A 21365-nucleotide genomic window follows, 5' to 3' on the forward strand; every position below is an offset into this window, starting at 1 on the left:
AGGCACTCCTACCACAGAGTTCATGTCTCCATGATGAAAGAACGTCAGAAGTGCTTGTTTTCTCCACTCTTTCTCTAGATTTAGACAGGGCTCAAAGTCTGGATTTATACAACTACAATGACTATGTTCTGTGAATTCCACCCTTATTACTGATAGAACAAGTCGGTGAGACAGCTATGTAGGTGTTGGATCTCCAACCGAGCTACTGTTTGCTACTGACAGGGATACAAAAAAAAGGTTGCTGTAGGTAAGATATACTCCTCCTTTCTCTATCAAGTCTAGCAGTCTAATGTCACTTATTCCTGATTGCCTGTATGTTTTGTAGGAGAAGCACTAAAGCTTTTTGTAGAGTGTTTTTTATCTACCACTATTTGCCAATTGCATACAGTCTCAACTGATTTAATATCATGGATCAACTTCATCCAGAGCCTATTTTTTAGATTAACGTTATGCCTATAAAGCTTGATCTCCTCAGCCATGTCTCTGAAGACATGTAGAAACTTCTCCCCGTGTGGGCATGACAGCTACCCAGGGAGTTGTAGCTGTCTTTACTTGAGCTGGAGCTTTTACTTTAGCCCTGCACTAGTCGGCATAATGTTCTTAACATTTTCCTACATAAAAATTTCTCCCTGTTCATTTTTAGACCTACTTTAAGAATAAGTAAAATTACATGCAAACTGTACAGTCTACACAGATAAAGCAAAAATTTGGAGGCAGATTATTCAGGTCCTTTTCATCAYGGTATTAATGCAATCCAGCTTTATCATATTTTGATTCTCCATGAAACAATTCATAGCACAAAGCTGGACTCCAACAGCATAAAGCCAGCTTTCCATGCTTAATATTACCGAAACTTGCATGAAAATTCATTGGAAAAGCTCTATAGCTGAGTTACTGCTGAACAGAAGCAATCATCTGCCTCATTTCTGATGCTTGCTGTAGGTTTTCTGAGAGAGACATTAGACCAATGCCAAATTTGCTCTGAACTATATGGGGTGGAGAGTGGTAATCAGTGGGACAAATCTGCATAACGGAGAGCACCACTGCCTGATCAAAGCTCTTTGCAGACTTCTGTGCTACACAGCCATACTTCTAATATTGTATGGCATTTTTGGAGCATCTCTTCCATAACAGCACCTTTTCTATCCTGTCACCCAGAGATCAGACCCATGAGGCAGGAAAATATTACTCCCTCATCTTAGAAAATGAAAATACTTCAGGTACTTCACCTGGTCTGATTTTTGAGACAATGGAGCAAAACATTATCAAAAGCAAAAACAGATTTAGTATGTTTCTACATATTTCAGCTGGAGATACTCAAACCTTACCCAGCACACAGTAAGGTCTTGCCATTTAAATTGCATGCTGTTTTAAAATTTCTCAGGTGCAGCTGGTCCCATCTAGCTGGCTTTGGACTCTGTGCTCACACTGGTGTAACATGTACTGTAAGACAACCAAAAGATACTTAAATACCTGAGTATTCCCCTCTAATCATTCCACATTGGAGGCGAGGATCAAAACGACCTTGTGTATTCTTCATGCTGGGAGTAATGGCTGCTTATAACTGTTCTCCAGTTACTTTTTCAGTAACTCCAGTTACTGAACCAACAGATTCAGTAAACGCTTGAAGAAAACAAGATGCAGTCACAGAACAGAGAAAGCAAGCGCAAATAAAAGAAAAAGAAAACAAAACATTCTGTGCAGAAATCTGCTCATCCTCGCTTTCTAACACAGGCCAGAAATGCATTTCTATAGTGTGTTTTTAAAGTGTTTGCTTTGATATTTACAAACAGCTATAAAAAACTGCATGTCAGTATTTCTCACAAAGCAGATTTACCAAAAACGAATCAGTATCCCAAGTGTACACTCAAGGAAGAGAATTGCAATGCAGTTAAGAAGTCAATTGCTTTACATTTTACATTTGCATTTACCAGCAGAAGTGGACAGCTGAGTTTGTGGCTAGACTGGTGCAAACACAGGAACACAACCAGGGCTTGTGCCTGTGCTCATGAGACACACATGCAGTGATGGTTCTGCTTAACTGGCGTGTGCAACACAAGCACCATTGATTTCATTAAGGCACATGACACAAATTGAAGGTTATAAATATGTTTTCAGAGTGTGATTAATTGCATTGCTAACATGCTTAATGGACAGTAAACATCTAACCACCTTTGTGGATCTGGCCTCAAATCTTTGATAACAGTTGTAAAAAGTAGCATAGTAAAATTAACATCATTCTTATGGTATMCACCCAAAGAAATAAAAACCAAATCACTCTCTTAGAACTTCTTAAGGTTTTTCAGCAGAAGTTATCTGTAAGTCCGTGCAGATTCAAGTCACTGACCCAGAAGCAAAAGTCTCCATACCAATTATGTGCCTCTCGAGCCCGTCAGTCCTCCAATCACCCTTTCATTTCTATTTGCCATATCAGTTTCACTTTGCAGTGGTTCAGATCTATACAGATTTTCACATCTTGAGCCTCTTTCATCAATTGCAATTTCTTTTTCCAGAGGTTTTCTGAGCTTTTCTTCATTGATTTCAACCCTTTCCACGTAGCATCATCCATTAAAGCTCATGGTGCCGGCTCTCTTTTTGAGCATGTTTCCCACGGGTCCTCCTCCTCCCTAGCAAAGCAAGAAGCCTGCAGAAACACAGGCATGACTTGCAAAGGGTTCTTATAGGGGAAGCAGTTTGCTTTATTTATGAAATGGAGCTATTTGAGTTCACATCATCAGCCTGTAGATTTTGAAAGCTCTGAAAGGTAATGAATATTAGGGGCAAAGGGGTCTGTTAATAACATAGAGGGCAACATCCCTCTCAAAGAAGGAGTAACCAGATTGAGGGAAGTCAGCTTTTACACAGAAGTGCATAAAGATCTAAAGAACCAGTGTTAAAGTACAGCCAGATGGGCTCTATTCAGAACTTGGAGGGTTATTATAAAGCAGAAAGGAAGCATTCAGCAAGGTATTTTAAATGCATGAAACCTTGACATAAGCCATAGATCAGGGACAAAAAGTGGGAAACAAAAATCTACAGCTTGCCCGCTGGGAGCACCTGAAAAATTTATGCATGGCGATGCCTGACGGATTCAGGTTCCAGTTTTGTGCTCCAGTTTAGCAGTGTCATGTTGCAAGCAGGGCAAGCGATTTATGCTGTTGTGCAGGTATCACTCAGAGCCAGGGATGAGGACAGAGGGCTGCTCTGCTCCAGGACCAGCAGTGCTTAATCCCAGGCCTGTGCTGTGYAGCTGCCCTCTCTGTCCCATCTGCCAGGGTCCTCTGCCACACATCACGCTTTCCTGAAAGAACCCCAGTGTAAAATGCTTTTTAGCACAATGCAAGACCTCAGTGCATTGAATCAGTCCTCTGGGTAAGACCAGTAAGTGGTGTAGGTCTGCAGGTTCCCCTCCTTTCCCCACCCCAGTCCTGGTAGTACTGCCTGATACTGCGCTTTGATGTGGAAAAACCTGAATTCAAATCTCCCATTTCCCTAGATGAAAGCCCAAGATCTACAGCAATCCAAAAAAAAAAAAAAAAAAAAAAAAAAAAAAGGTGAATCCTAAACCTCTGCATTTCCAAAGGAATACAGTTCTGCCTTGCTGGCAAGGGCATTTGGGATTCAGTAGCCAGACTGGATCCCTAGGAGAAGTAGGCAAGACTTCAGCTGCTCAGGCACCTATAAAAATGCCAGGTCAAATACAGCATCACCTACTTCCAGGATACAGCAGACACCTCAACTGGGCATTTTGGCTTACAATTTTTGTACTAAAGTAGCCAAATTTTGCCTAAATCCTGCCTTAGGCACTGAAGTCCTTTCTTGATCTAGCCATAAGAACTTATAAAGTAACCTGGACTCACAAATACTATACATACTATTCCCTTATGCTATTCCATTTCCCTGCCTGATGGAAATATTACAGATTTACAACTGATTTAAGGCAGTAAGGGATCAGAACCTGATCCAGGCAATATTCAGAACTACCATTCAGGACCATGCAAACATTGATTTCAAGACAACGACCACTGCGAGATGTACCTGCTAAACACAGAGAAGAGGAAGTTGGGAGTTACTCTTTCCAACATATATATTATCTTCCTATTAGAGAGAGTTCTAAACCTCACTTTTATCTCTGAAAGTCCCTGACCTCTGGCGAGTTTCAGATTCCAATTTTAGATCCGCATCTGAATTTTGCAGCTGGTCCCTCCATTCGTAATGAGCCAAGTCAAATCTGAATACATCCAAATTAGAGGGGAGTATCAAACTCTGGACTCACATCCGAGCTGTGTGGCAGAGGCTTTTTCCTAATGCTCACCACGTACACGCAACCACAACCCACAATTATCTATAAAAATCACAGATTTCTTTCACAGTAAACCCAGGTTATCTTGCACCAAATAGTTATTACTGATATTCAGTGTAAGCTGTCAGATATATTAGCAGCGTTAATACAAATTAATCAGTCTAAGTGTCTGCAGTACCAGACATCTATGATTCATTGAAGGGATCAGATCTGCACACTCACAACCTCTACTGGAAGTGAATAAAAGAAAAGCTGTTGTTCCTCTATGAATTTGTCATCTGCTTTGCCAGTTCTGTGTGTTTGTTTTTAATGACTACATAAAATGCTTTCCCTAGAGAGAAAGCAAAGTTGAGTTGCTCCTCCCATTTCTATTTGCGGTTTTCTTCCCCTAATGTCACCTCCATCTGTCTTCCCCAGAACTTAATGTCTTTTGAATAGTCTATTTAATCACTTGCAGGTTTGTCCCCTTGCTTGGCTCTACTCTGCCCTTCATTCCTCAGCTTGAACATTCGTCCCTTTGAGCTCCCGCCCAGCCCTTCCTCACAACTCTTTCTTCCTTTTCAGGACGTTTTATTTCATAGGTCATTCTTCCACTGCCCTGTAAGTGCTCTGGTTCTCTCCAGTGTCATCCATTTCTGCCTGGAAGGCAGTGTCTTTGCAAGTGTGCTCATCCCACCTCCTTCCTAGCTTTGCACAGCATCCCTTCTCATCTGCTTTCTGTGATGCCCTTAGAGCCCAGTCTAGTGGCACCTTTTAGCTTATAGCAAGACCTTTCCCTCTGATTCATTGCTTGGAATAGAGATAGACTTAAGATAAGAGTTAGTTTCTCTACCAGTTGCAGCTATTTGTTTTGCTGGTGGTACACAGCTGCAACATTGAGCATTTAAGGRTAACAGTTGGTCATTTAACAATCATTCCAAGTTATTAATATTTGTATCAAAAATAAAATGCAAGTAGTCTGCATTCAAACTCCATTTTATTTCCCTGAAACTACCTCTCTGAGTGCATTCATATTTATAAGGGAATATTAAGACTTTCAGTATTCATCTCCTTTATGCCTATATGTAGATGCTGAGCAAATATTGTTCTTCCTTCTCAAATTGTTAATAGCTGCAGGGTAGTATATGGATGTTCAATTCATATGCAAATCTTTGTGACTGGAACACCCTTGACATTTCCTTCTGCCTGCTATAACAGACTCCCCAAGATATCATAATTTTTCCAGGTACTGTAAGGAAAGTCAACCAAATATTATTCCAAATAAGGAGTCTTCCTTTTACTTTCACTACCTGCTTTACCAGTCTTAGTCTTTATATTTAGTTCAGTGTATGCTAGAAGAAAGCAGCATCTCTATCAATAGCCAATGTGTCAGTCACATTTCAAAACAGGATTATTTGAGGATTTTATTCAGGTCTAGTTGTTAAAGCCCAGGTTTGGTTTGTGATGTTCTGCCCATACAGAAACAAATGTGTGATGCTGCTCTCCAACAGCCAAATCTGAGGAAGTTAGTGAAGCTCCTAAGATTATGAGCTACAATTGCAATGGTAGATTTCCTTTCCTCAGCTGATCAAACATATGGGGCTTATATCTGGAGGAATCAGAACGACATGCCATAAATATTTACGGACTATCCAATTGCTGTGATGGTTGCCTCTAGAAATCAGGTTCCATGAAACTTTGTCCTGATGCATTTCCATGTGCTTGAGGTATAATATTTACCCACTGTATTAAAGTTTACCTTCAATCATAAAATCTCACCTTAAATTTTAAAGGGAGGTGCTTAAAATTGTTGTCTTACACCATATAGAAGGTGAGAGGCATGTACTTGAAAGCCATCATCTCTTTAGCCTATGGACCATCCTCAACATCAGCTCTAGCTCCTCTGTGACCTGAAAATGACAAAGACTCAGATTCCCAAACAAAACCTTTGGATAGTTGCAGCCTCATGAGCCTGCTTGACAGATCAGTTATGCAAAACAACTGAGTTCACGCTGCAGGATTTATGGCCAGGCTTTCAAAAATACTGAAAATCCAATGTGCTGAGCTGTATGCAAAACAGTTATTAATTCCCATTTAACAACTGTTGCTTGGAACAGAAGTCTTCAGAGCAACCTGTTTACTGTCAAACTGCCTTGTGCTAACAACACCACATGTGTTTTTGGTTTTCCACAGAAGGCAAGAGCATGGGCTTGCTGGCCATCACCTGACACCCGTCAGACCTGTGTCCCCCGTACTGCACACAACAATATGAGAGAGAAGAATTATTCTGCACCAGAAAAATTACTCAGCCTGACCTTCTCATACACTTGCTTTTCAAAACTCTCTGTACTTGACTAATTACAGTGCATCTAACTCATCAAAGTTAAAAAAGTTTTTTTTCTGCCAAAATTTTGCTCTCTGATACGCATCATCCCCAGTAACACCCAGCTATTATGGAATCAATTRCTGCTTAGCTATAGTTTTAAAAGGTAATTAGTTAAAGGATTACAGMAATTAGAGAGCCCCTGCCTTTTTCTTCTAAAAGTCTGTTTATGCTCTGCTCTTGTGCTTTTAAAAGCTCTTATGGCTAAACAAATAGGTCAATTCAAATTCACATAAAAACAACCTTGCATTTATGGGCTTTATTTAATGACTATTAGTAAAATAAGCAGCAGAAAATCATGTCAATGATTTCAAAAGTGAAATAAAATGTGGTTGTCTCCTGCCTGTCAATGAGAATGGTTTTGTGGAAGTTGTGTGCCCAAGTGCACAGGGTGGAAGGTACTAGCTTTTTACTAGAGGAAGGAAAAGCAAAGCACTGTAAGTGTAACCACCTGCACCAGCAGCAGAAGCCAAAAAGCCCTTCTTCCAACTTAAAGGTGTAAATCACCAGGCAGCGATTTCACATGATCTGAGGATCAGTCCAGTATGAGGCTGGCGCCTAGCACAGCAGGGCTGTATCTCTGCCAAGCTCCCACCAGTCTCCTTCTCAGATCTTCAGCCTCCAGAAAGAAACTCCATCCCAAGACAAAGCAGCCTAAGGAGCTGAACGGTGCTCATGTATTTTGTTAGTTCAGGTAGATAAGAGGGAGCCAGACTTCCCTTTCCTTCTGTCTACCAGCTGCCCTTGCAAAGAGCTTCTCCTGTTCTTGCAACAGGACATAATCTCTCAGTCAGGTGATAGTAACAAAATCAGTGAGCCTTTCTGTCTCACATCACCSTTTCATTGTGCTCATCAAAAAGTAATCTTGTAAATGCCCAGTACTTTGTTTTCTTTCTAACTCAATCTCTTAATGCCTTAATATGAGGTCATATAWTTAGAATTAAACAGCCAAGTAAGATCAAATTCATATTAATCATCCAAATTGAAAATGTTGTGACAAGTGTTGTTGCTAAAAGTTTAGCAGTTCCTTTGATAGCTAAAAAGAGACCCCTGCTTAGCTCATTTTGGTAACAAACATTAGCAAACCAGAGCATTTTAAGATCTCATCATGTAGTAGCACATTTTGGGCTGAATCTAATTTTACCATATGCAAAGTTATCAGTGCAGTGTATCTAATGTTAGGAAATAATCCATCTTCCTGATTTCATTGAGAGTTGCTCTTTCTTTTTAAGTCACTTCAAAAGGGAGCACATTCAACTGTCAATTCCCATTTTCTCATAAGTCTTTACTTTCTGAGAAAAAGGAAGAATTTATTTTCACCAGAGTTGAACCCAGTTTAGAACTTTTTATSCAGTCTTTTGGGGTTATCTCCGTTCTTTGATTTTCCCTTACTAATAGTTTTGATGCACAGAATAAGTCCCCAGAAATAAAAACATGCATGACAAAACACTTTTCTATTTGGACATGTGAGCTTTATCTCACAAGCTGTGACACATGTTTTAAAAAAGTCACTAAGTAGTTCTGAAAAAAAAATATTAAAGGCTAGGGAATACCCTTTAAAAATCTTAATGATAGTTTAAAGATTGTTAGTACTTTCCCATATAAATGTTACCTCTAGATCATTAGAGTACTAGGTCTTCAGGGTAATTTATTTCGTTTAATATAACACTGAGTCCAAAAAAAAAAAAAAATAGTCTTCAAAATGTTTTTAATATTCACATACAAAGCTTTTTCCTCATTGATATGTCATAAAACATTCAATATAAAGCATCAATAATTCATTAGGATTGTCTGATCCATCAAAATGCAGATCAGGAACTTGATCAAAGTACACTTTTATAGATATAAAATTGTAGATTGTAAGAGTCTTTTAGAGTATCCATCTCATGGATGAAATTTACCCCTACAAGCAGGGAGCACTGTGTCACTCTAGATACACTTAATTCCTATTTTGAGAACATGTGACTGAAATGATGTGCTGGTTTGGGCACCACCAAACTAGCTCGGGGGGGCTGAGAGATATTCAGGCAAAAATCAGTGATCCCAAATCACCTGGCTCTCTGCAACCTCTTTAATCCTTAATAATAAGGATTCTGCAAAAGTGGCACCTGTTCAGGTGATGCCACCATCAGGTAGMACTGGCAGCCCATTCCCAGTCTCTGTCTCTGTCAAGGACCTTTTGGCTCTTCTCACACTTCCCAGGTCTCAAGGMAGCAATAAAATGGCTCTGGTGCTAAAAGAGTAATTAACACAGATGGCTCCTGGCTTTTCCCATCGTGATCCAAAAGTAGACTTCACACTTCATGCYGACACTCCCATTCGAAAAAGATTGGGTTTTATCATTGAGCACATGCTGTATTATTCACGCATCATAAACGCAATGCTCTCCAGAATGACTATACTGCACTGTACTGTATACTACACTGCACGGAGATTGGATAACAGAGGTATAAGTTAAAAGTTGGAATTAAAATATCAAAACATTATGTAGCTTGATCAGCCAAAAAAAACCCCAAAAACCTAAACACACAAACTCCAGCTGCAAAAATGTCCCTTCCAAAAGGGAACAGATAAAAATTCTATTAAAACGGAGTTTATTCTCTTGAATAGACAAGTGAGGTTTTTGCCTTGGAGGATACTGAAGTATAGAATGTGTCAGTTATGGCGTTATCCAAAGCCCTTAGCCATAAAAATATGACTTCACATTTATTGTTAGGGTAGACAGATAATTGATAACATATGTCTCTTAAATCTCAAAGGATTCCTGCCAATTTGGGAAGATTAAAGTTCCTCCACAGATTTTTCACTAAACTAAGATTAGGATAATCACAAAGACACCCACAGAACCAGTGTKTGATGATATTCCTCTACTCGGGGATCATGAGCCATAACAAGGTGCTATAGCTTTGTGTCTCTGASCCTGGCTAGTTCCTTTGCATGTTTTCAGTGCAGAGAGCAGGAGAAGCTGGACAGGAGAGGTCGTAAGAGAGGCACATCCCTTCTTTGCAGCTCCAAGGTCCAATTACACAGTCTTTTCTCACRGACTGTTTCCAAAAAGCCTCCTAAAATGCAGACTGTTTATCTTGGGAACTCGCTCATTTTTGCAATCATACCAGAATTGTGACATAGTCCTTGGAAAGACACAGCCATCGATCACAATATTGATTTATGAGTGCATGTAATGAACGTCAGAGAGTCAATCTCACTTCACTCCTGAAAAGGGAGCTAAGGCCATATCCACGATTATTAACACTCCCAAAGATTATAGCTGGTTAGAGAGGAAAGCTTGGAATATGSTCTGCTGCATCTGCTTACTTCTGAAGAGAAATCTTCTTTAATAATGGGAAAAAGCATCAGTCTTGACAACAGCAAGAAAGTCCACAGGTCTTCCTAGTGATTAGCTATGTAATGCCAAGGATCAGTTTAAGATCCCAAGGCAACAATTTCTACTGTATTCTGCAATAATGAAAATTCACAGGATAGTTCATATTGGAAAAATTATACAGACYCCATGTCCCACTCATGATCTGGAAGTTTTCTCAAAGCTGGAAGCACACAAGTATTTGTTTAAAGTTTCTTCTAAAGTAATTCCTGYACAAATATGAGGAACTAGTTTCAACAGAACCCATACCATAGTTACTCATCACAAAAAGAAAACAAAGCATGAAGTCCTCCATTCCTACCCACCTATTCAGTAACATCTAATCAGTGCAAGCTAACCACCAGCCCAAAAGCTGTTAAGACCTGAGTAATCATTGCATCTGACTCATATCTCTGCGGCATCTTCCCAAAACCAAGACACACAGAGACTCAGCAGACAGGCAACAGTCTATACCAACACATGCCCCTCCAGCCAAACACCCCAAAAATATAACAAAATAGAAGTTTAGCATCACTCTGAACCTCAGCATAGCAGCTAAGCAGGAATACAGCTAGCTGACAATAGTCCCAATGCGGATGAATAAGCACAGAGATGACACAGTCTCCTCAAGGACAAGAATCTTCAAAAGTTGTCAGAGGTCTCCTTCCTAAACATAGTGAATGCRACTGCCCTCAGGTAGTTAAAATTAGGCTGCATCAAAACACAGCTTTCTTACAAAGGAAGAAATCCCTCTATTTTTTTTTTTTTCTTACAGTGTCGAAACCTTAGGAACACATTAGATGTTAGACTATTCTTCTTTCACTCAATACCATTTTTCTTATAATTACTAATTCCAAAAGTAATCTCTTCAAATTCAATATCTGCCTATTTCCCTCTTTCCCCCCTCACTCTTCCCCCCCATAATGCTTCTGGAGAATTATTCTTCTCTGGAGAATTGATAATGTTGGATCTGTCATGACATTCATTTCCATGGCAACAAATGGTGATGCCATAAAGAATGTTTTAATTCAAGGACAGAGTGGTAGAAAAAAAAATGGTTGTGAAAGAGAGAATTCTTTGTCAAAGACAAATATCAAAGATAATTGCAAAGGGAATATAGAAAATTACTTGCTAAGTTAATTTTCTGTTATATACATAGAAGTTCCCCTCTCTTCACAAAGGACACACTCACCTTGAAATTCTGAATGCTAAGAAATAAGCTTTATGAGTAGAGGTGATTTAATATGCTAATATTTATCTCATTTTCCTTGATTACATGGCATGCATCTTTTTTCTTATCAGCTGATAAGCTTTTTTATATTAAAATATGCATGGAAGATGCTATGCTTGATTATTCTCAGTGGCATCTGCATATTTCAGTAGGCTATGGGGTAACACCACTTATGAGGGCAGAAAACAGTCACATTTATAATGACTTCCAGCTTGATGGATTTCACAGCCCCTTACAAACCGGTCTGATCCAAAGGCCAGTTGAATCTATGCAGCTTTGCTTTATTACTGAGTACTGTCTGCTTATGGCCTAATCTTCCTTTGATTCCAGGGGGGGRAAAAAAAAAAAAAAAAAGAAAAGAAAAAGAAATTTCCTTTGCAAATGTTTACTCTCTTCGTTATTAGTAGCACATTAGTAGCACTTGTTTAACTTCCTCCATCTTGCAGCAGGCAATTTTCTCTCGTCCAGATCAGGGATATCACAAGATTGGATCTTATTCTTTTCTTGATTTTCCAGAGCTCCTGAAAAAGACTGACCTTCTGGGAGCGCACATATTTCAGGGATGTGGAACTCACCCCAAAGAACCAGTTGTTCTTCAAGGCCAAAAGAARTGGTTAAAACAGGAACATGTGGGACACAGGTTGAAGGAGACTCAGCCGTTTTTTCCCTTTGCACAATATTGCAACTTAATCTTCTTTGAATATATTATGGCCTAATCCAGGCCCTCTTCTGTATGTAGGAATAAGCAAACAGGTTCTCCAGCACCAATAGCACCAAAATTTCCGCAAAAAGTTACTGGCAGTGGCTAACAGAGTTAAAAATTTTAGAACAAAAATTAATCCTTTTGAAGTCAAGTCTACAGTTTTGACGCAAATAATGTAACAAGCAAAACAAGTAAGAAGAGGAGGATCATTATCTATCTTAATTTCCCCAATTATGTAAATATCTTCTACTGTGATTTAGTGCATTTGGTCYTAGTAACCAACATGCAGAACTACAATATAGCTCTCAGAATAAAATACATGGGTATGTTTTTCCCTAACAATTCAAACTTAAGCAGATCTGCAAAATGTAGTTTACTCAGGAGGATTACTGTAATCACAACTTAGAGATTTCTGTGAAGGTATTAGCTATGAAAAAGCTATAGTATAATTCATGCTTAAAAACAACATTAAGAAAACACTAATTGTGTGATACAAACTAAGAAAAGTCATAAAAGGAATCGGTAAAAAAGCACATATTGTACTTTTTTTYCCCCTAACTCTTAGGCACAATAGGATAGCTACTTAAACTCTTTCTTAATGTGCCCTGTCAGAGAATTAGAGGGCACATGGCAGAGTTCTTCCCTGCTGTGCCTTTCCTTTCATAACACTTTGTACTTCAGCCTTCGTGTCTTTCTAACATCAGGTTTTGTGTTTCCAAATTCACCTCTCTCTAAACATCACACACAAAAAAAGAAAAATCATGGAGAAATTGGCCAATTAATGGTGGTAAAATTTAAACCTGACCTTTGAAATATCACTGGATTGAAAGGGGATGGATTAGAAGGGCTGAAGTATTCCTAGGGAAGCTTGTGGGTATTTTTATTTAACTGTAAATAAATTGTATTTCATAAAATGCTGTGTAAAACAGTCCTCTGTGAAGCTAAAACTTGTCTAGTCACACAATGTCTCATCACTCACCGAGCAATAAAAGCAGAAATGACAACCATATGAGATTATATTACATGGAGCAGAATAGTTTGAACTCCGATTGGAAATTCATTTTTATGCTCTTCTCAATGTATTTCATCTTCCCAATAATACATTCATTTCAAATATTCATTTTTATCATCTACTGTATCTATTATAAAGTGTAATGATTTACAAATAATGGACCCACTTTCATGTTTGCATTTTTATGAGMTGTACAAATATTTTAAACTAACAATGGAGCTATACCAAAAATAATAATATTTAGTATTATGATCCCAATTATCAAGAATAATAATCTCATTTCTTAGAATAATTTCTCTCTTTTCTCATTAAAATCCCACTTCTATGAACATTTTGTACACTTTTTTTTYCCTTAGCCCAATGGTTTCTGCTGTGCTTAATAGTGGATGGGTAAATAATTATTTATAGGATTTGAGACAGAATGAACATCCATCATATTGTAAGCAGGAAAAAAAATTTTTTAAAAAATCTAGAGAACTGTGTGTACCTCCCTTAAACAAAAAAAAAAAAAAAAAAAAAAAAAAAAATTCTTGCAGACTGAAGATGCTGGAAAAGAAAACAAACAGCAAAACAAATTCAAATGCCTTTCGAGTGCTTTGTGCTTTTAAATGCTTCATTCTCATTCTGACTCTTGCTTTCTATCTGAAAATACAAAAATATTACAGTGATTTTAATTTCTTTATTCCAATGATTCTCTTATTTTTAATTTTGTTGTGTTTTTATTTTTCACTGTTCACCACCTGCTAGGAAGAAAATAATGTCCTTAATACAGCATATAAATAAATCAGCCTAAGGTATGTCATGCCTCTTGTTTCCAGAAGTTGCATCATTATTTGCATATTGCTGTTAATAGCAAGTTATAGAAAGAATACTGTAATATCTGTAATAAGAATACTGTAATATCCGAAAACTGCAATATCCGCTAGACGTTTCAAATAGCTCAGTTGGTGGCTGCCCATGGGAGAAAGGAGGCAGCACAAGCTTTGCTCAAACTAAAATGGCTCAGGATTTGGAGTGCGTCCCAAGATACCATTATACTGAATACATGGGGACCATTTGCCCCAGTTTSATCTCTAAAAAGAGATTACCCTGACTCTGTGATCTCTCATTTCCTTCTCAGCCATTCCACCGTTTGTCGAAAGTAAGACTTTTGGCTGGAAAGGACCTATTGGAGGGATGCTTTTGCCTACGGACACTTGCAACCCACACGGTTTTAAAACATGATATGTTCTTGACGAAACTCAACAGCACACAGAGTCGTCACACTGACAGGCACCTTCTTCATTACCTGATCTTCTTGCCAAGCCATTCAGAGTAACTGGGTAAGTCCCAGTTACCCGCAACAGGCAGAGCATATTTTACTCTAATCCAAGGAGGAATGAGCAGTGCAACCCTTGCCAAAACACACGTGAACTTCAGAAGCTGCTTCATCTCTTGAGGAAAAGTCAATTACATTAGATGCCAGATAGCATTAACATTTGAGGCAAGAAGCATTAAAAATATTTAACAAACATATTTCTAAATACTTTGCACACATGTTTAATAGGCTAGAAATAATCTCCTCAAGACTACATGCCTCTGAGCACTTGAGTCTATGGTACTTATATTTCCTCCTGTCAAAATCCATTGAAGTCTTATTGCTGAGGTGGTAGAAAACAAGATTAATGGTCCCATGACTTGTGGGTTATTTTTAGTCTATTTATGTCTCTGAGTTGGTATTGTCTGCTTGTGCAGYGTGAAGCAAAATGATACTTCATAATAATAAAAAGGCAACAGTATTTATCTATATTTATCTATTAAATTAATCTCAGTATGAAGGATAACGTACATCAATAATCATTTACTTTTAACAAGCCTCACATTGCAGCTTTTTGCTGAGATTTTCAAAACAACATAGAGGATTCAGACACTTCATCCTCATTAATTTTAATACAAGATATGCATCTAAGTCATATATCTAAATTCGTAGATTGCTTTGTAATCTCAACCCATTATTCCTAATGACATGACTTCGTGCAATTATTTGAAGATGCAACATAATTTGGATATTTAACAATCATATTTTCTTAAGTTTACTTTTCATCATGACAAACGATCAAAGAAAATATATCAGTACTGCATTATCTGCATACAATATGTGGAACAACACAAAAGCCAAATCCTTTGTCATAGTGTTGACTGGCAAAACCCTTTGATCATTTCTATTTAAAGGCAATTATTTAGCAAGGCCAGCAGGGTCACTGATCAAAACATCACAGGTGATTTATTTTTCATAGTAATCGTTGAATAATTMATTTATTCAAAAATCAACCTCATTGTTTAACATATTTTTTGTCTATATTTGACAGCTGCTATATTCTCTATAATATTTCTGATACTTATCTGTACATCGATTAGCATGAAAATCCATCTGAATTATCAACTTCAACTTAAAACATTGTAGGCCTACAAAGTTTTGGTCGATAATTGCCATAAGCAGCAAAATAGTTGAATTGTTCAGGTTCAGATAGAGTCAATCTACCCTCCTACATCCCTTTAGGCAAAATAGAATATAAAAATTCTGAGAAAAACATCTGGTGTCCATGAAAATTTGGAACATCTGACTACATAAAAGAMAACCATTATTATTTCACAGCTCTATTCTCAATAAATGATTGAGCTTTTTTATTTTTTATTTTTTGCCTTAGAGTGTTTAATGGCTAAGCTACTACAGGAAAGGATTAATGCTTGAAATATTTCAGGATTTATCACTACATTTMTTACAAGGAGGCAGTAGGGGTAACCAGGAACCTTTTGGATGAAAAGCAAGGGTGCTTTCCATTTAGAGCACCATGGACAAGCCACAACTATATCAGAAAACAGAGAAACTCAAAATGCTTTTTACCATTTTGTTACACTTTAGCTTTCTTTACTGAAAACACATGTTACTTAACTGATGAAAAAGCTCTTTATGCAACCTCTGCCCTGCTATTGCCACCTCCACGCTGTAGTGTAGCCAGCAGAGTTGCTGTAGCTCAACGAAGGCTTCTCAAGGTAATCAAGGCATTACCAGGGTAGGTGATAATAACTGAACAGGAAAGATGTCAGGAGAGTAAACAAAGCATTTGATCTGATTGTGCTTTTAGAGAACAGAGGAATAAAATGAATATTGCGTGTTAAAACACTTGGTGCCTTATAAAGTCAGTTCTGGGAAGATGAAAGCTAATGGTTGTTASCACATTTAGGCAACTAAGCAAATAGGTAAGGTGAAAGGGAAGCTGAGGGAGAGACAAAATCAAAGCAAGTCTTTAAAGTGCTTTTCCACGTCTGTAATTAATCAGTGCACCAAGCACTGGAGGGAAAGGGTACATCTGATGCCTGATCATCTCCATGGCTCCCACCAGTGGCTCACATGAAGCTTCTAGCCCCCAAAGGCTTATTGTAAGGGGATCCAAATGCCAAGTACCATCCTAGGCGAGGAGCCCAAAGCCAAAGAGTAATTTCAGCCTGCTGCACATGTGCTTCAGCTGAGCCATTGCCCAAAATGCCAAGTGACGATTATGTTAGTCAGAGCAGGCAAAGCCTTAAACGAGGATCCAGAAGAGAGAGAAAAGTAAAAAGCACAGCTACAAAGTAATAGCTTTGGAGGTAGGAGGACCTATTTGTGCATGTTACTTTATAGGCCTTGAACTGAGGCCCACCAAGGGCAAAGAGATATCCCACAGATTTCACAAGACCTTTGGCCAGCTTTTTTCATTTTGCTGCAGAATTCATGCTTTTATATCTAAAACCCTCTGCTTACAAATAGGTTCACAAATTTTTACTTTAGGTGAGTTGCTCTGCATTATTGCTTTTTAAGGAATTTCAATGGATGGGACAGAAAACAAGCAGCCTCTCGAGTAAAATCATACAGCAAATTGACTAATGCCTCTTATGCTTGTGGTCCAAAGGCTGAATGGTCAAACCTGGGTATTTAACTGCAGGCATTTAAATATGGATCTAAGCATGTAAGCTGGGGTCCAGACAGGCAGCAGCCTATGCCAGGGTAAGTCRTGTACTGTGCTGATAAGTCAAGTACGTAAGACGTACTTGAGAACTGAAGCAGTTCTCTGATATGTGAGTTACTGAGGAACAAGTGCATAAAGTGAAAATGTTAACTGATATCTATTTGCTGCATGAATTTTCACTATTAGGCTAAAGCACTTCAAATCTTTATTTGCTCTAATTCTCATCAAGGGATCAACAGATAGGAGTTGAGGTCCCATATGGAAATCACTATATCTTTGGCAGGGGATGCTGTAAAAGCCTCTTCAAAAACCCTTCCCTAAGAGTTTTCTTTAGGAAAGACCAAATTTAAGGAAGCAATGTAAATATGTATAATGTATATATGATATGATATAATGATAAAATATGATATAAAATCCAAATATTTTCGTGTACCTATGGATGAGGTCCAGGCAAAATTGATAAACAACAAACTTTACCATGCACATTTCAAAAGGTAGTTAAAAAACACAAGGTTCATTTTACTCCTGGCACAGTAGCAATAATATTTTCACAAATTTCAGCTGAAGTAGAAAGGGGATCATGGTTATGTTTAAATCAATGGACCTAGAAGTACTTCCAGAAAATTAAACATAGATTTGTGCTCTTAAAAATGACGACTCCATAATGGAGACAAACTTCTACATACAACAGCCATTATGATATGATCTTCCAGGTAAATCTGCAATCTGGAAGAACTGCAGTGGATGCAACACAATCAAGTCAATTAGAGGCCATGTATCTGTCAACCCAAATTTCCTTTTCCAAACAGGATTGAGCAAAATCATTAAAACAGATCAATAAAAGACAAATGTGTATTGCTGTAATTTGCTTGTTACACCTGATTTTGTTTTATTTAATGTGACTTTATGAGAAATTATTTTTGAAAACATCATAAAAAAARATAGGTTTCTGCAGTAATAGAAGGCCGGAGAAAGTTCATGTATGTTTAGGCATCATTCTGAAAATCTCACTTTTGCAGTTTTAATTTCTCAGGGGAATCAGGATTTCCTATCCCTACGTTCAGCCTATTAATATGGAATAAATTTAAATACTGGAGGCACAGATAAGACACACGGGATTTACAAAGGTAAACGCGTGTTCCCTGAAAACCACTCACCCGTATTTCAACTCGAGGACCTTTGCACTGGTAGCAAAATGAGTAGCTCGCTGGGCACTTACACGGTGAGCAACAGATCTACCTGGTGTGCTGCYAGCAGACCAGGCTTGGACAGGTTCCCACTTGTGAGACTGGATTCAATTCCCATGAGACAGAAACTTAAGTTACAAAATAGGCACATTTTCCAGCACATTGCTTCTGGGATTGATGTAAAAATGTGAGGAAAAGGGGAATGAGGAGGCAGGGACACTGAGAAAGGAACAGTAATGGTACATGTAAATAAATGCATTATATGCTTTCACATCCCTTTATCATATTTTCATGACTGCTAAAATTTCTCCACAAAGCCTTCATATGTCTGGCAGTGTTCTGGCAAGATTAGAGGTCAATTAATATCCTCCCCAGACCATCTCTCTCTTCATAAAGTCCTATGCACTTGTGCAAAGTTGTGCATCTGCTGTGCAGCACTCAATTTCCCCAGATGATTTTTATTTCATCCAAGATTTCATCCAAGAAGACGTCTGAGAACAAGAGGGAAAATGGAAGATTTTGTCATTCACTGTATAGGTAAACATCATCTCAGAAGATATTTTTATTTGCATTTTGCAGATGMCAATTCTCAATTTCCAGGGACACCAACGAACTCTAGTTATCCGGAGGTGATTTTCACAGGATATTGTCTGAAAGTCTGCAGTCCCTAAACTGTGGCACAGAAGAGGCTAAGCATGGGGTAGAGAATATGGGAAACACTTATGAGTGAGGGATAGGTTATAGATGCCGCTTTCAAGTTACTAATGATATGGGAATAGGAAGTATCTTGTCTGAAAAAGAGGAGGAAACTTCTTAATAGACTTGATCCTTATTCACCTTAAGGCTCCCTACATCACACTTCTGAAACTCAGGACTTAACAGTATACTTAAACTACACTTACTTTCACGTAATACTCCTCAGACCATTTGTAGGTTACAACTCCTGCTAGCCAAGATAAGCAATTCCAGGGTCAAAGCTGTAAGTACATTAGACAGTGTTTTGAACTTGCCCAAAAGCAGGAATCTCACAGGTCACCAGGCAGGTATTTTACACCTTAATATCCTTAGCATAAATCAGAATCATTCTCATGCTCTTGTTAACCCCAGGTAATGGTCCTACATAGCCAGTGACCTACATAACGTCACTACCTATAGCACAGTTATCCTGTTTTTCTCTGAAGCTGCATGACTACCTGAATTTGTTATTTCTGGCTTTCATATATTCAATACAGTTTTTCTTTTCACACAGGATTCTTTCACCTTCCCTCTGTAAGGTCCAGATCAGTCGTTCAGACCATTGTCAGCCAAAAGGAGGATATTTCAGTACGTAGGTCGGTAGGGAGGAAGGCAAATGGGTTTGGGGTTATCGGTAAAACATGAAAACCACCTTTTTTTTTTGAGTTTTGTCAAAAAAAAAAAATGCTGTATACTTTCCCCTGTAAAAGTCACACAGCACTTCTCAGCGAATTCCACAAAGCTTTCGGCATCTTTATTCTAGAAAGTAAAGATGCCTCCTGAAAATGGAACTGAGCAGTGTGTATCCAGCCACAAAGCGCCACTCTGCTCTCTGCACCTCACCTGCCAAGCTCATTCTCCCAAAGTGAGCCTGAACAAGCTGGTTAAGCACATATTCAAGGACAAGCTGAGAAGAACACTTTAAAAAAGAAAGGAAAAAAAGGAAAGAAAAAAACTGCATCCCAGCCAGCGGAAAATGTAAACGTTTCCAAGTGCTGGAGCCAACAAAGCTGCTGAAACAGGAGATAACATTCAATGGAGGATCCCTGCATGAGGATCTCATTCTGAATGTGACTTTCATTATTGTTTGTTTTCCATAAAAGAAATGGGTGCAGGGTCAATAGAGTGACAGTGTCATAAAGACAGAGAAAGTAGGTCTTGGCTCAAATGCCAGATTCAATGTTAAAAGCAGAGAAAAATCTAAAATCATCCAAAGAGGGCTACAGGTGGTGGCAGGGACTATGAAATACAAAGCAGAAAGGCCAATTTTAAATTCAATCTCATGCATAAAGAATCAAAGAAAAGAAAGTAGAAAAAAAAAAGGAAAAAAAAAAAAAAGCAGCCTCTTCAACATTCACTTTCAAAAGCAAGGTACCAACTTTAAAATTCACAGTATAAAGCATCACAGGCTTGGGCAGATTGCTATAGGTATAGGGAAATCATATTACAAATGCGCTGGGTTCAAGGCTATGCCAAGAGGACAAGTAAGGAAAGTTTGGGGGAAAAAATCCAAACATTTACGGCTTATCTGATGAGTGGTTACCTGTATCCTAGATAAGGGTCTTGTGTGTATTTGTTTAACTTCTTGACCAAGTAACCTCTCGACCTCTCTGCGCACCCTGGTAGAAATGTGAAGACCCTCTTAGATCCCTGTCTCCTGAAGGGAAGGYTAATATATTTATGTTTTCCTACAAGCCCAGGGATAGAAGTGGGAGAGGTCCAATATATATCTGAATACCTTGGCAGATATAGAGCTAATGCTCAAAATTCAAAAATCCTGCCCTGTTGCTGCATGGCAAAGCAAATACAAAGATAAATTTATGGCTATTTTCTTTTAAACTCTAAGAAAGCACAAATGTACAATATGACATTGTATATTCTGACATACTATCTGTTATGCAAAACACACATTTCAGTTTTATGCTTTCCTTGCTTTACTCAGTGCTCCCTTTCTTCCATCAATTCTTTGCATCCTGTAACATATTCATGATAGTTGCTATCTCTTTTGCATGTGTTCGCAAAGCAGTTGACACAAGAAAGCCTGCTTTTTATTTGCCTCTGCAACCCAATATTACGCAAAACACAAAATAACAAAAACTAATAATAATAGTAATGAAATTAACAATAGAATATTGCCAATAGAAAAGGAGACAGAAGAAAAACAAAGCATGCATCCTTGATTACACAAATACAAAATTAATGTGCAAATATATTCATAAATTAAAACATTGAGTTCTGACTGCTGTTATTTGTGGAGCTGTATTATTCATTGTTTGCTGTGTTGTACTGAATCCCATTACAGTTTTGTGTGAATTCCCAGACAACTATGCAAAATGCTCATTTATCCTGCAAGTTTCACGAGTTTTAGCACATGCTATCATTTGAACCAAATTTTGTTATGCAAAATACATTTTCCTGATCATTTAAAAATTTTCATATTCAAATAGGAGCACAAAGAACAGAATACAATATAGATACAAAAAGA

This window comes from Nothoprocta perdicaria, unplaced genomic scaffold (assembly GCF_003342845.1).
Source record: "Nothoprocta perdicaria isolate Ctin4 unplaced genomic scaffold, notPer1 scaffold_27, whole genome shotgun sequence".
Classification (NCBI taxonomy): domain Eukaryota; kingdom Metazoa; phylum Chordata; class Aves; order Tinamiformes; family Tinamidae; genus Nothoprocta; species Nothoprocta perdicaria.